General features: G+C 38.3%; 1 pseudogene; it reads left to right on the forward strand.

The window, feature by feature from the left end:
- The window catches only part of LOC150040030 (vomeronasal type-2 receptor 116-like), a 33,231-nt pseudogene extending 19,848 nt beyond the window's left edge, over window positions 1-13,383 (forward strand).
- Window positions 13,384-13,876: the final 493 nt, after the last annotated feature.

The raw sequence follows: 13,876 nt of genomic DNA on the forward strand, positions 1-13,876 counted from the left end.
AGCAATGTTTTAGGGAAAATGTATTAATGTTGCCTTTTGGGTGGTATGATTTAGCACATGAAAATGTATTCTTATGTTTGCAATATCCTCAGTATGTTTATCAAATTAGGAGAAAATATTTGCCTCTAATGATCTTATTCTTCATATTCCTTCCTGGTATTAAAGAATCCTCATTTCTGTGACATATTTGATGAGGGTATTAGGAGACTCCTTGGCTTTAGTCTCTTGTATAATATTTGAATCATTCTTGAAGGTGGGCCAATAGGATTCACCTGTCCTTGATCTTCTGTGCTCAAGTCTTGTGCTCTGCCACTGAGCCACAGCTCCACTTTCAAAGTTTTAGTGGTTAATTGGAGATGAGAACACCCTGCACTTTCCTGCTCAGGCTGAGGCAATCCAATTGCATCATCCCAAATGGCTTTCAGGCCAAGTTTCCTGACAAAGATGATGAACAACAAAATCATCCAAGCTAACTCTGTCTCTGGGGCCTCACTCTCTGTGGTCTTGGGTGAACTCATAACACCTGAGGTTCCAATCCACAAACATGTTTTCTAGCTCATGTTTTCTCCTGGATGAAGGCCACAGATGTAGAACCCCAGGAAATAGTTTTGCACATAACTTCGGGAGACCAATAACTGGCTTTGATAAAAGTTAGGCTATAGTACCAATCTCTATCAATAAAAAGACACTTATACACATGGAAGGAGATATCTGAATATACATACCTGAAACTCTGGGCCTCACTCCCAGTCAGACTTGCAGCTTAGCAGATGCTTCAGAGATGTGCCCTGTGATTTTAATACTCCTTCTTCTCCAGCTTCCCCACCTTGTCAGGTCCTTGGCTGGCACCAGCTGCTTTTCTACCCTGAAGAACAAAGCACACATGGATGGAGATGTGATGGTTGCTGGGTTTTTCCCTCTCTACACTTTGGGAACAGAACGTGGTAACAGCGATGCTTCCAGTCAAGAAGAGCACAAGCTGTAAGTAACTCATCATTTTCTTCCCTTTTCCTGTTTTGTTCTGAGCATGGTCAAGGGCTGAGGGAAATCTGAGTGCACACATCAATGTTCTCTGTCTCCTCTATACTGACCTCCATTCTTATTGCACCAGGAACAGCTCAGTTTCATTATTTTGTCTTACATCTACTGTGCAGTGATTTTCTGCATGCTACAAGGACAGGACACCCATTTCCTTCCCTGCAGCTTCTTCTCACCAGGTTGGTAAATTCTTCACCTTACTCCAGCATCCCTGTATCTCCTGCATTGCAGCTGTCACTGCTGAAAATGAAGTGATATTCTTAAAAATCAACCTGAGTCACTGCCTCTTGTTCTGATCTAAAAGGCTGCAGCCACATTCTCTTCACCCCTAGACCAAGTGTCAGAATTTTTTTTTTTACGAGCAGCAATACTTTCAGGACATTGATAATGTTTCTTATTGAATGCTTGTGGATCATTCTATATTCTTACTATTCATTAGATTTAAATCTGAGGAGCAAGGTTTGAAACTAGCTAAGGTAGGAAAAAATCAGTGTGCATCTTATGTAAAATAATATTTAGGAACATGAACTCACTGAAAGGGAAAGAAGAGATTTTTTTTCTTTGATGGTGTTTCTTTTTTCCTTTCCTTACTGTTCATTCATGTGTCTTTAGGAGGTAAAGGGTGCAGAGAAATTGTGGGACAAAGGATGAATAAATGTAGCAGCAGTAATCACTGAACAATATATTTAAAATGAACTGTATACTTGTGGGTAGGGATGTGTGAAAAAATAGAGAAAGCAAGGGAAGGAGTGATATTTTTCAAAAAGAAAAGTATTCTTTTTGTTTGTCAGTCCTGGTCTTGTGCTCAGGGTCTGAAACTGTCCTTGGACTTTCTCAAGGCTAGAGCTCAGCACTTCTGGTTTTTTTCTATGTATGTGGTACCAAGGAATCAAACCCGGGTCTTCGTGCAGGCTAGGCAAGCACTCTACCACTAGGCCAAATTCCTGCCCTTGTTAATAACTTTTATGGATTGATTTCTTACCTGACTCTTTCCCCACAGCTCTGGATCAGTTCTAGTAGTTTTCAGGAGGAGATGTTGGGGATATTTACAGACAGGATCACATTATCTATAAAAAAGAGAGAGAGAGAAGAGAGAGTTTTTTGTTTTATTATAGGGATAATTATAGGAGTGCTTCAGTTACATTCATCAGGTAGTCGGTACATTACTTCTCAAACATTCATACCCCTTCTCATGTTCTTGTTCCAATTTCCCCCCAACCCCTCCCAATCATCTTGTTTCCCCCTTCACTTCCCTATTTCAAATAAACAAACAAACATATGCAATATACCAAGAAATAAAGTCAGGTGCAATAACCACATGAAATTAACCATATGGGGAAAAAGAGATAAGAAATAACTTCCCACAGTATATTAAGAACAACAATCAATGTATGTGAATTAATGCACCTTCTATCTGGCAAATATCATGTAACCCTTTTATTAATTACAATAAAAAGTATCAAAAAATAAAATAAACATCTTGTTTCCATGTCCTTGAGTTCATTTTCTTTAGCCTCATCCTGTATGACCATATGTACATAGCTTTTGATCTATGGTGATCCTCTGCTAAGAGAGTCCTAGATGTGTACTAATTACTGCAAATGAGGGAAACCATGAAACCTATGTTCCTTTGGGTCTGGCTTACTTCACTTAATAGGATTTTTTCCAAGTCTTTCCATTTCCTTACTAATGGGGTAATGCCATTGTTTCTGATGGCAGCATAGAATTCCATGGTGTATAAGTACATCTTCTTGACCCAATCATCTACTCAAGGGCATCTGGGTTGATTCCATATCTTTGCTATGGTAAATAGTGCTGCAATGAACATCGCTGTACTAGTGGATTTAGTATGTCCTTGTTTCTGGGCATTTGGATAAATACTAAGGAGTGGAATTGCAGTGTCATAGGAGAGCTCTATGTTAAGTCAGAAAGAAAGAGTGTTAAATGTTCCTTCCCTACTTTGATTATCTAAATGACTTTCTCCTTGCCACTGCTCTTGCTAGGAATTCCAGTAATATGCTGAAGAGGAGTGGAGAGAGTGGACATCCTGATCATGTTGCTGATTTTGGGGGGAGATGACTTTAGACTGTCACTATTAAACATCATGCTGATTGTAGGTTTTTCATGTAGGTTTGTATATAATTATGTCATTTTGTCCTTGCTTCTGTTGATGGGTTGTAATATATTAATTAACTTACAGATGAAAACTGTGTTTGCATCCCTGGAATGAATACCATTTGATCCTTATGTAAGGTTTTCTCCACCAGTTGTTATGTTCCACTTCTCAGCATTTTGATGAGAAGAGATGCATCAGTGTTCATAAAGGAAATAGTTCTAATGTTCTCTTTTTCTCAATATGTCCTTCAGCAGTTGAAAGAACTGTATTTTTGGCTAATAGAATGAATTTGGTGGTATTTCCTCCCTTTGTATTTTATTAAAGAGTTTGAGAACTATTTGGTGATAATTCTCCCTTAAAAGTCTCCAAGAATTTGGCTGGACTTATTCACCATAGCTAAGATACAGAACCAACCCAGATGACCCTCAGAAGATGATTGGATCAAGAAAATGTGGTACTTATATACAATGGAAATCTATGCTGCCATCAGAAAGAACGACATTGCCCCATTTGTAAGAAAATGGAAAGACTTGGAAAAAATCATACTAAGTTAAGTAAGCCAGACCCAAAGGAAGATAGGTTTCTTGGTTTCCCTCATGTGCAGTAAGTAACACATATCCAGGATTCTCCTAGCAGAGGATCACAATAGTAAAGAGCTATGTACATGTGGCCATAAAGGATGAGGAGAAGCAAAATGAACTCTGGGATCTGGAATCAAAAGTTTAGTTTGTGTGTTTGCTGTTCTCAATCTACTATGTGAGGTTATTTCCCCCCCTCTTTCTCTCTCTCTCTTTCATTTTGTTACTCTCCTTATGGTTTATCTCATATTGTCATGTTGTCACTGTACCTGACTTTGGTACCTGATATATTGTACATACATTTATTTGTTTATTTGAAATCGGGGAGGAAGGTGAAAAGCAAGATGACTGAGAGGTATGTGGGGGAGGGAAAAATGGGAGAAAAACATCAGAAAGGATATCAGTGTTGGACAAGTGTTGTACCCACTACCTGAGAAATGTAACTGAAACCTCTCTTAACCTCACCCTAACAATATAATACAAGTAAAATAAGAAGAGTTTGGCTGTAAAAGGGACGTTTGTTATTGGCAATTTGATATCATGGCGTGTGATGTGTCTGTTTAACTGATTTATGCCTTCCTGACTCAGTTTGGGTATTGTTATTTTCTCTAGTAATATACCCATCTCTGTCAGACTAGTATATCATAATTGTTGTCACAGATGCTTATGCAGTATTCCCATTTAATATTCTCGAGTTTTGCTTGAGTCTGTGGTGATGTTTCCTATTTCATATGGATTTTTATTTGTTTGAGTGGCTTCCCTTTTTTCTTAGTTATGTTGCTAAAGGCCTACCAATTTTTTTCAAAGAACCACCTTTTCATTTTGCATATTCTCTGCGTGGTTTTTTATTTAGTCTCTAATTCTTTTAATTTTCCTCTAATTTTAATTATTTCCTTACATGTACTGGTTTTGCTGTGTCTTGTTTCTGTTTTTCTATATGATGAACATATGTAATTCCATCATGCCTACATTGTTACTTTTTTCTTGGAAAGATTTTATTAGCACTGATTTTTACATCATATTCCAAATGCCATGTTTAACAAATAAGTATTCAAGAAGGAAAACTCTATATGTAATCACTGGTATATAGATTTTAGAACATAATTGAAGTTAAGCTGAGAGTTTGTATGTCATATTTACTTATCAATCTATATAACATTATATCTATAGAGTATATATCCCATCATAGATATTTATGTCTGTATAGTTGTGCTTATTGACAATGTCCATAAGCTTGGATACATGAATATAGAGTCATCACTCGTACTGTTTGGATCTAATATCCACATGTCAAAGAGACCATGCGCCTTTTGTTCCTTTTGTCTGGACTTATCTTGCTCAACATGATTTACTCTAGTTTCATCCACTTGCCAGAGACTGCTATTATGTTATCTTGTTGGCTATGTAGAATTCCACTGTATATATGTACCACATTTGTTGAATCCACTTATCTGTATTGGGGCATCTGGGGTGCTTCCATCACTAGGCTATTGTGAATAGTGCAAAGATGAACATGGCTGAGCAGGTATCCTTATCATATCCTGGATTATGAATGAATGAAAGAAAGAAAGAAAGAAAGAAAGAAAGAAAGAAAGAAAGAAAGAAAGAAAGAAAGAAAGATCGAAGAAAAAAAGAAAGGTACTTTGATCACTTTTAGTCCTTAGTATTCATTCTCTTCAGCATCTTTTTACCGTGTGTTGACCTTGGCACTGAAATTCCCATGTATAGCTTGCTTACAATATTTCTTCCTCATCCAAGTTGGAGCCTCTCTCTCCAGGGTGAAGTTCTTTGACTTGGATGTACCTCTTTGATTTTGTTACAGGAATATGAGAGAAATTCAGCAGCTTGTGTTTGAGCTCTTCTTCTAGTTGATATTGCTGGAAGAGTTGTTGAATATGCTGGGTCTGCGAGGAGATCTTGCTATAGAATCTTCCTTACATGAACTTTTGCTTCTGAAGTTGCTCTTAAGTCGAACATTCATTAGTTAGATGACACATAACACATACCTGCTGATTTAAGTGAAGGATTAATTTTTCCACAGGTTGAGCTGGTTTTCCTCAGATAAAGGTAACAGCATGTCTGATGTCTTCTGAAATTCTAATCTATAATTAATGGACAACAACCTTTTGTTTGGTGAATTGGGCAGTAAGGAAAAGCAAGCTTTCTCTCAGCTTAAATAAGTTTTGAATCTCATGCAAGACATAATTTCCTTCAAGTCTGTACCTGACCCTATATACCAGCATAAGACACTACACTTTCATTCCATCCCAATGAGGGGAATGTTCTAGCAAATTTACTGGCAAAAAAATAAATATTCATCCATGTCATGAGCTTTGATATACTCTTTCTCAGTGTCTATGTTCACTCACTATGCAGGGTTATCTTCAAGAACTACCAGTCGGTTTTGGCCTTGGCTTTTGCTATTGAGGAGATCAACAAAAATCCTGATCTTTTATATAGCCTCTCTCTGGGATTTGATGTCTACAATGTTCACCATGCATATTGGGGCGTATTTAAGAATCACTTCATTTGGCTCTTTGGGAAATATACATTTCCAAACTACTCCTGTATGAGAGAGAGTAAGTCTATCGCAGCAATTACAGGACCATTAGGAATAATGTCTGCTGAGATTGGAACAGTGATGGAACTCTACAGGTTTCCACAGGTGAATGTTGGAGGGGTGGATGGATATAAAAAATCCAATTTGGGAATTATATTGATAGGAAGAGAATGAATTTACGAACCTATCAAATTTTGTGATATTAACAAGTAAGGACTCAAATATATTGGGATCTGTATATTACTTCTGTCTGGAAAGCAAGATGGAAACATTTGTCAGGCAAATGGATTATTCAAAAATTTTCTTCAACACAAGCAAGGAAATGGAAAATGACTTTCAAATGTCAAGATATGTTGAGTATGGTACTGGTGGCTGACAGGAGTAATCTTAGTTACTCAAGAGTCTTATCTCCAATTAAATAGCAAAACTCAAGAAGAGGATGTCTGGCTGAATGTGCAGAGCAGCGCTCTTGATGGAAAAAGCCAAGTATGTGCAGGAGGCTCTGAGTTTGTGCACTTGTACAGGCATGCACATATATATATATACACACAATACACACAAGAATGCAAGATATGCTGTATAAAGTTATTTAGGCTGAGAAAAAGATAGAGGCAAGTATTCTATCACTATGAAAGTGAAATCTAAAACAGGAAAAATAGTTTGAATTGAAAAGGAAACATGCATGTAAGTATGTACATATAGACATGATCAATCTGACTGAAGTATGGTAAACATAGAGGTCAAACTTCATAGTGAAACCTTACTGATCTATAGACAATCTTCATAATGCACACCACAAAGGTGAATACACGCCAAAGGTAGATGTTAAGGAAAGTTTGAAGAGGAACAAGGGATGGATGCATGGGAAAAACAACACAACATTGTATGTACATATGTGAAAAATGGAATTGGGAAACTAGGGAGTGGGTGAGATTGATGTAGATGGGAGGAGTTGATGCAACTGAGAAAAATCAAAAGGCACTTTAGGGATAAGTTGATATATTATACAACTCTTAAAAATGAATCAAAAAATGGAATAAAAATTACCTCCCATCTACTTCAACTGGTTCTTAATACTTCAAGACTGAGACTGTGATGGATGGCAATCTTTTCATTTATAAAGCATACAATTCTCTTCCACTTTAGCTAACCTTTGGGCCTTTTGATCATGCCCTGAGTGACCATAACAAGTTTCCTGCTCTCTATCAGATGGCCAAGAAGGACACATCAATCGCTGCCGCCATGGTCTCTTTATTGCTCCACTTTAGCTGGACCTGGGTGGGGCTGCTGACCTCACAAGATGAGAATGGTTCGTGGATTATTTCTGAACTGAAAGAAGAGATGATCAAGAACAGAGTTTGTGTGGCCTATGAACTACTGATCTTAACCCAAAACTTGTCACATATATTCAATTTAATGGCAGTATATAATCAGATAAATAAGTCTTCAGCAAATGTCCTAATCATATATGGTGATAATGAGTCCCTACTAGCTCTGCTAATATGTATTGAGCAACATGTAATAAAAGGCAAAGTTTGTATCATGAACTCACAGTGGGATTTAACCATGAAAAGAAGCTATTTCATGCTAGGCTCATTGCATGTGCCTCTCATTTTTTCACACCATCATGCAGATGTTTCTGGATTCACAGATTTTGCCAAGGCAGCTAACCCTTCTAAATACCCTGAAGACTTTTTCCTTGCCAAGCTGTGGTTTCTCTCTTTTAATTGCTCAGCTTCTGAGTCTGACTGTGTGACATGGGACAGTTGTCCTCCTGACGCCTCCTTGGATTTGTTGCCAGGGCATATGTTTGACATGACCATGTCTGCAGACAGTTACACCATCTACAACACTGTGTATGCAGTGGCCCAGGCTCTCCATGAGATGCTGCTTCATCAAACAGAAGTTCAAACAACTGGAAAGAGAGAAGGGACAGTGTCTTTCACTGAACAGGTAATTTGTCTATGTTACAAGGTACACACTATGTGCAAAGATACTTCCTAGATTGTGTCTCATCACTCTGTGAAAATAAATATTTGAGATGTTTTTCCAAATTCCAGAAAACCATTTTGTTTAAATGTGTGTGATACTACAAATCTGTGGTTATATCTTCTCACATGAAATAGAAGGTTTGTAAAAAGGATATAATGTCTACTCCTTTGCATAAATTCCTCCTTTTTTGCGTTTTTGGCCAGTCCTGGGGTGTGAAACAGAGCCTGGGTGCTGTTTCTGGGACTCTGTGCTCACGGATAGCACTGTACCCCTTGAGTCACAGCACTACTTCTGGCTATTTCTCAGTACTTTACTACAGACAAGAGTATCACATATGAACCTGGGCTGGATTTGAACTTCAAGTCTCAGATTTCAGCCTCCTGAATACCTAGGATTACAGGTGTGAATCACCCCCACACAGATTTTGAATTTGTTTACTTGCACATATTCTGCACATACTTATATCTAATGTTTTCAAATCTGTAAATTTAGCTTTTCCCTACATATCTTCAGCACTAGCAAAGGATGTCTTGATGAACAGAATTATACATGTCTTCTCCTTAATCTTTTCATGTCATCTAGTTGCATTCAACTTTGGTATTAAGAGTTTACCAGGTTCAGTCTATAGATATTCGTGAAAATAGTGGTTGTTACAAGCTGTAGCTAGACAACTCAGAATGGATTCATTCACTGGTATTCACTGGGCATTAGTTTCTCTTCAAAGAACGCCTTATAATTCCTTTCTTTATTTCTTTCATTTTCTCGTTGGAGTCATGTACAGAGGGGTTACAGTTACATTCATTAGGAAGTACATACATTACTTCTTAAACATTGTTATCCCTTCCCATGCCTTATAGTCCATTTCTGAGTAACCAGGATTCAAAACATTTTCATTTCCCCATAGATTTCCTTCTGGAATTCTTTATTAGATATCTGAACTATCCTTGAATTCTAAATCAGAAGTTAAGGGTAAACAGGAACCTACCTTCCTTCCTTCCTTCCTTTCTCTTTCTTCCTTCCTTCCTTCCTTTCTTTCTTTCTTTCTTTCTTTCTTTCTTTCTTTCTTTCTTTCTTTCTTTCCTTCTCTCCTTCTCTCCTTCTTTCTTTCTTCAGTTTTGGTGGCCCGTCAGTGGTGAGACTTGAACTCAGCCTGGGCACTGACCCTGAGCTCTTCAGCTTAAAGCTACTGTCGTACACCTTGGGACAAAGTGCCACTTCTGGTTCTCTTGTGGTTCATTGGAGGTAAGAGTCTCCTGATCTTTAGTGCCTGGACTGGCTTTTAATTGCAGACCTCAGATCTCAGCCTCATGAGTTACTAGGATTACAGGTGTGAGCTACTCAGCCTTGCAGGAGCTTTCCTTAGTTCAGGTTTTAAGCTTTCATTCTGGAATGTTCTTCACCATGATATTTTCCATCCATTTTAGCTGCATCCTTTTTTGAAGAATATCCAGTTTTACAATCCTGCCGGAGATCAAGTGATTTTGGATGAGAAAAAGAAATTAGAGCCATAGTACGACATTCTGAACATCTGGAATTTTCCTGAAGGTCTATCATATCTGAAGATATGATAGAGTGGGCCATAGGAACTACAGAGGTGTGTTGATCTAATCATAATGATTTTAAAGACATATATCTATATCTATCTATCTATCTATTTATCTATCTATCTATCTATCTATCTATCTATCTATTTATCTTTACAAACATGTTCCTTTAAACTTATAGCTGGCTGAGTCCCAGCAACTTTCTCCTCTATCTCTAGATACTCAGAGAGATAAGAACTGAATACCATTGTGTAAGGTCACCCAAAAGAGACACTTTTATGGGATTCTATTCTCCAATGAACCATCAAAAAATAGCTGAAAATAGAGCTGTGGGTCAAGTAGTAGATGCTAACCTTGAGAAAAACAACAACAAAAAAAGCTGCCCAGACCTTGAAGTTCAACCCCAGGATTAGCAATGAAAGATTAAATGTGTTTCTAAATACTGATTTAGAGTATGGCCATACAATATTCACTATATCTTTCTAGGAGGTTTCCTACACTGTGATCAAGTACCCAAGGATCCCTTTACGTGCTTGAAAGGTTTACTTTGTTCCCTTCTATGGAAGGTTCATTCCATTCTTAGTTGACCTCTGACTTAGGCACCTTTGGGGACAGGAAAAAATAGAAGGCAGCTCTGAGAAGATGCTCACTTCATGGCCACGGTTAAACTAAGAGGAAAATACGATGAGCCTGGGCTTCTCAAAATGCTATGAAAAGGAGGACTTCCTACGTGCTATTCTCCACTTCACAGATGTGTAGTGATAACAGATAGTGACAGCAATATAAGAAATTCTATAGGGCTTTGCACTAGGACTGACTTCCTCACCATTATTTTCCACCTTTTAAAATTACCATACTAGTCAATATTTTAATAGGCTAGAAATCAAGGTTGTAATACATAAGCCTATGGTAATTGTGAGATAGGTAGTTTGTAACAGAATTCACATAGCTACACAGACTGCACATAGCTACATAAAAACATTAAGATTACTAATCCAATTCTTTCTAACATTGCATCTCTGGATTGTTAGCTCTGTAAACCTGCACAATTACTGACAAACCCTAATTTTCCCCAGACTCCTCACTCTGTTTGCAGTGAGAGTTGTGGTCTTGGATTCAGGAAATCTCCTCAGGAGGGAAAGGCTGCCTGTTGCTTTGATTGTACCTCTTGCCCACACAATGAGATTGCTAATGAGACAGGTAAAGCCATGACTTATGAAAAAATGATGCATTTCTTCCTAGTTTTCCTCAGTCCAACCAAGTCAATGAAAAATTTGTACATTATGATTGCACAGCTTGTTTTCTTTCCCTCTGTTAGTAATTCAATATTGACAAGTGGTTCTATTGCTATTTGAAATGTGATACACCAAGGGCTTGAATTATCTATTTTAGTAATATTTTCTAGTCTATTTCAGGCAAAGTTACATTCAGAAATGCTTCTTATTTCTAATGGGTAAGACTTGCATTTTTTATGGCCAGAGATATACAGCATTTCTTTATGTGTCTGTAAGCCATTCTTATTTCCTCTTCAGAGACGTCTGTAAGTCTATAGTCCACCTTTAAAAGAGATGGTTTCTTCATTGAGGGTGTGTTTTTGAGAGATTTAATTTTTTGAGCTCTGGCTATATTTTAGATATGAGGCCCTTCTCTGATGTATGGCTAGTGAAGCTCTTCCCCCACCAGGTGGGCTTTCTATTTATCTTTCTAGCCATGTCCTCAGCCTTTCACAAGATCAGCAGTTTAATGCAGTCCCATTTGTCCAAACTTCCTTTTATATCCTGTGTTTCTAGCCTTCGTTAAAAAAGTTTCAACCTGTGCTATGGAGCCCTAATGTGTCTCCTATTCCTTCTTATAAAGTTTTCAGGTTTCTACTTTCCCTCCAAGTCTTGGATTTATTTGGAATTGATTCTGGTGCAGGGTGACATATAAGGATCCACGTTTAGCTTTCTACAGGTGCTTATCCAATTCTGCCAAGCACCATTTGTTGAAGAGTGTGTCTTTTTTTCCATCCTATTGTTTTGTCTTCCTTATGGAAGATTAGGTGGCCATAGGTCTGTAGCTGATTTCTTGGTTTTCACAAATCATTGTAATATAACATGTATATTTCTCTCTGCACTTGCCACATAGCAAGTGCACGGAAATTTGGATACAGTTTTAGAAGTGGAAACGTCTTAGAGTATCTAAGAGTACTTTTTCTGTTCCTACAGCTTCATAAATGAATTGCAAATGAAAATATAATGAGAAGAATTCAAGTATGTGCCACAGGGATAAAATTAACATGTTACATATACATAATCTGTATTGTTTAAAATTTTCAATTAGATTGCAGAACAACACAGAGCTCCACATGTTAAAGTATGTGAGAAAATGTGTAGAAAATAGCAGTTAGGAGATTAGGATATCCCAAAGGCACATTATAAATACAAGGAATAGTCAATGAAGGAAAAAGCAAGTTGAACAAAAACTCTGAAAAAAGAAGAATATCTAAGGGGGGTGTTTATGGTTTAGAAAAGAAACTGAAATGCTTTTATAATAGGAAATACTGACATATCAGGACTATATCTAATGAATACTTTCCAAATTTCTTTGAAGAAAATGAAGCCCACAATATTGATTAATGGCAGATTACACTTCTCTCCAGATATGGAGCAGTGTGTGATGTGTGCAGATCATCAGTATGCCAACACACAGAGAGATCAGTGCCTCCTGAGAGCTGCAAGTTTCCTGGCTTTTGGAGATCCCTTGGGCATGGCTCTGGCCTGCATGGCTCTTTGCTTCTCTATGCTCACTGCTGCTGTTCTGGGGATGTTTGTGAAACACCAAGACACTGCCATTGTCAAGGCCAATAACCGGGCTCTCAGCTACATCCTGCTCATCTCCCTCATCTTCTGTTTCCTCTGTGCCTTGCTCTTTATTGGCCGACCCAACACAGTCACCTGTATCCTGCAGCAGATCACATTTGGAGTTGTGTTCATGGTGGCTGTTTCCACAGTGTTGGCCAAAACGCTGACTGTGGTCCTGGCCTTCAAGGCCACTTGTCCAGGGAGAAGGATGAGGCGGCTGCTGGTGTCTGGGGCTCCTAATCTCATCATCCCCATCTGCACCCTCATCCAGTTGAGTCTGTGTGGCCTCTGTCTGGGAAGCTCTCCTCCCTTTGTGGACACAGATGCACACTCTGAACATGGCCACATCATCATCCTGTGCAACAAGGGCTCCCTCACTGCCTTCTACTGTGTCCTGGGATACCTGGGCTCCCTGGCCCTGGCCAGCTTCATGGCAGCTTTTGTGGCCAGGAACCTGCCTGACACCTTCAATGAGGCCAGGTTCCTGACCTTCAGCATGCTGGTGTTCTGCAGTGTGTGGCTCACCTTCCTGCCTGTCTACCACAGTGCCAAGGGGAAAGTGATGGTGGCTGTGGAGGTCTTCTCCATCTTGGCCTCTGGGGCAGGCCTCCTGGGCTGCATTTTTGCCCCAAAGTGTTACATTATCATGTTAATACCCCATAAAATGTCTCTGCATGGCTTCAGGGATAAAAGACATAGTAGTAGACATTAGCTTTCTTATGATTAAACTCATGATGTATAGATTGTGCGGTTTAAATATTCAGGATTTTCCATTGTTAGTTTGTATTTTGGGATATTTAGTTCACTGAGTAAGAATCTATTTCTCAATTTTCAGGCAGTTTTATACACATGTGGCGGTGATCACAATTTAAATTCAAATACTTTTATATAATTTTTATTCCTCCTATTTACCCTGCACTTGATCTTCTCTTCCTCTCCTATGTTAATTTTCAATGTTGTCTATTCTCAGTTTTCTAAATTTTCCATTATGGCAAATTCCATTCTGCAGAGTTCTCTGCCGTATAGATATCTAATACATTTCCTTAAAATTTTCCTCTTCACAAAGTTTTACTTTTCGGTATGGTCCTTAAGAGATTGTTTTGTTCAAAAGTTCTATATTTTAAGTCATGGATTTTCCTTTTGTATTAATCTTGAGTGTCTTTTCTGGGCCTTTTTTCTGCATGTCTGTCTGGATATCTCCTTGT

This window comes from Megascapheus bottae, unplaced genomic scaffold, assembly GCF_031878675.1.
Source record: "Megascapheus bottae isolate mThoBot1 unplaced genomic scaffold, mThoBot2.hap1 HAP1_SCAFFOLD_87, whole genome shotgun sequence".
NCBI classification, from domain to species: Eukaryota; Metazoa; Chordata; class Mammalia; order Rodentia; family Geomyidae; genus Megascapheus; species Megascapheus bottae.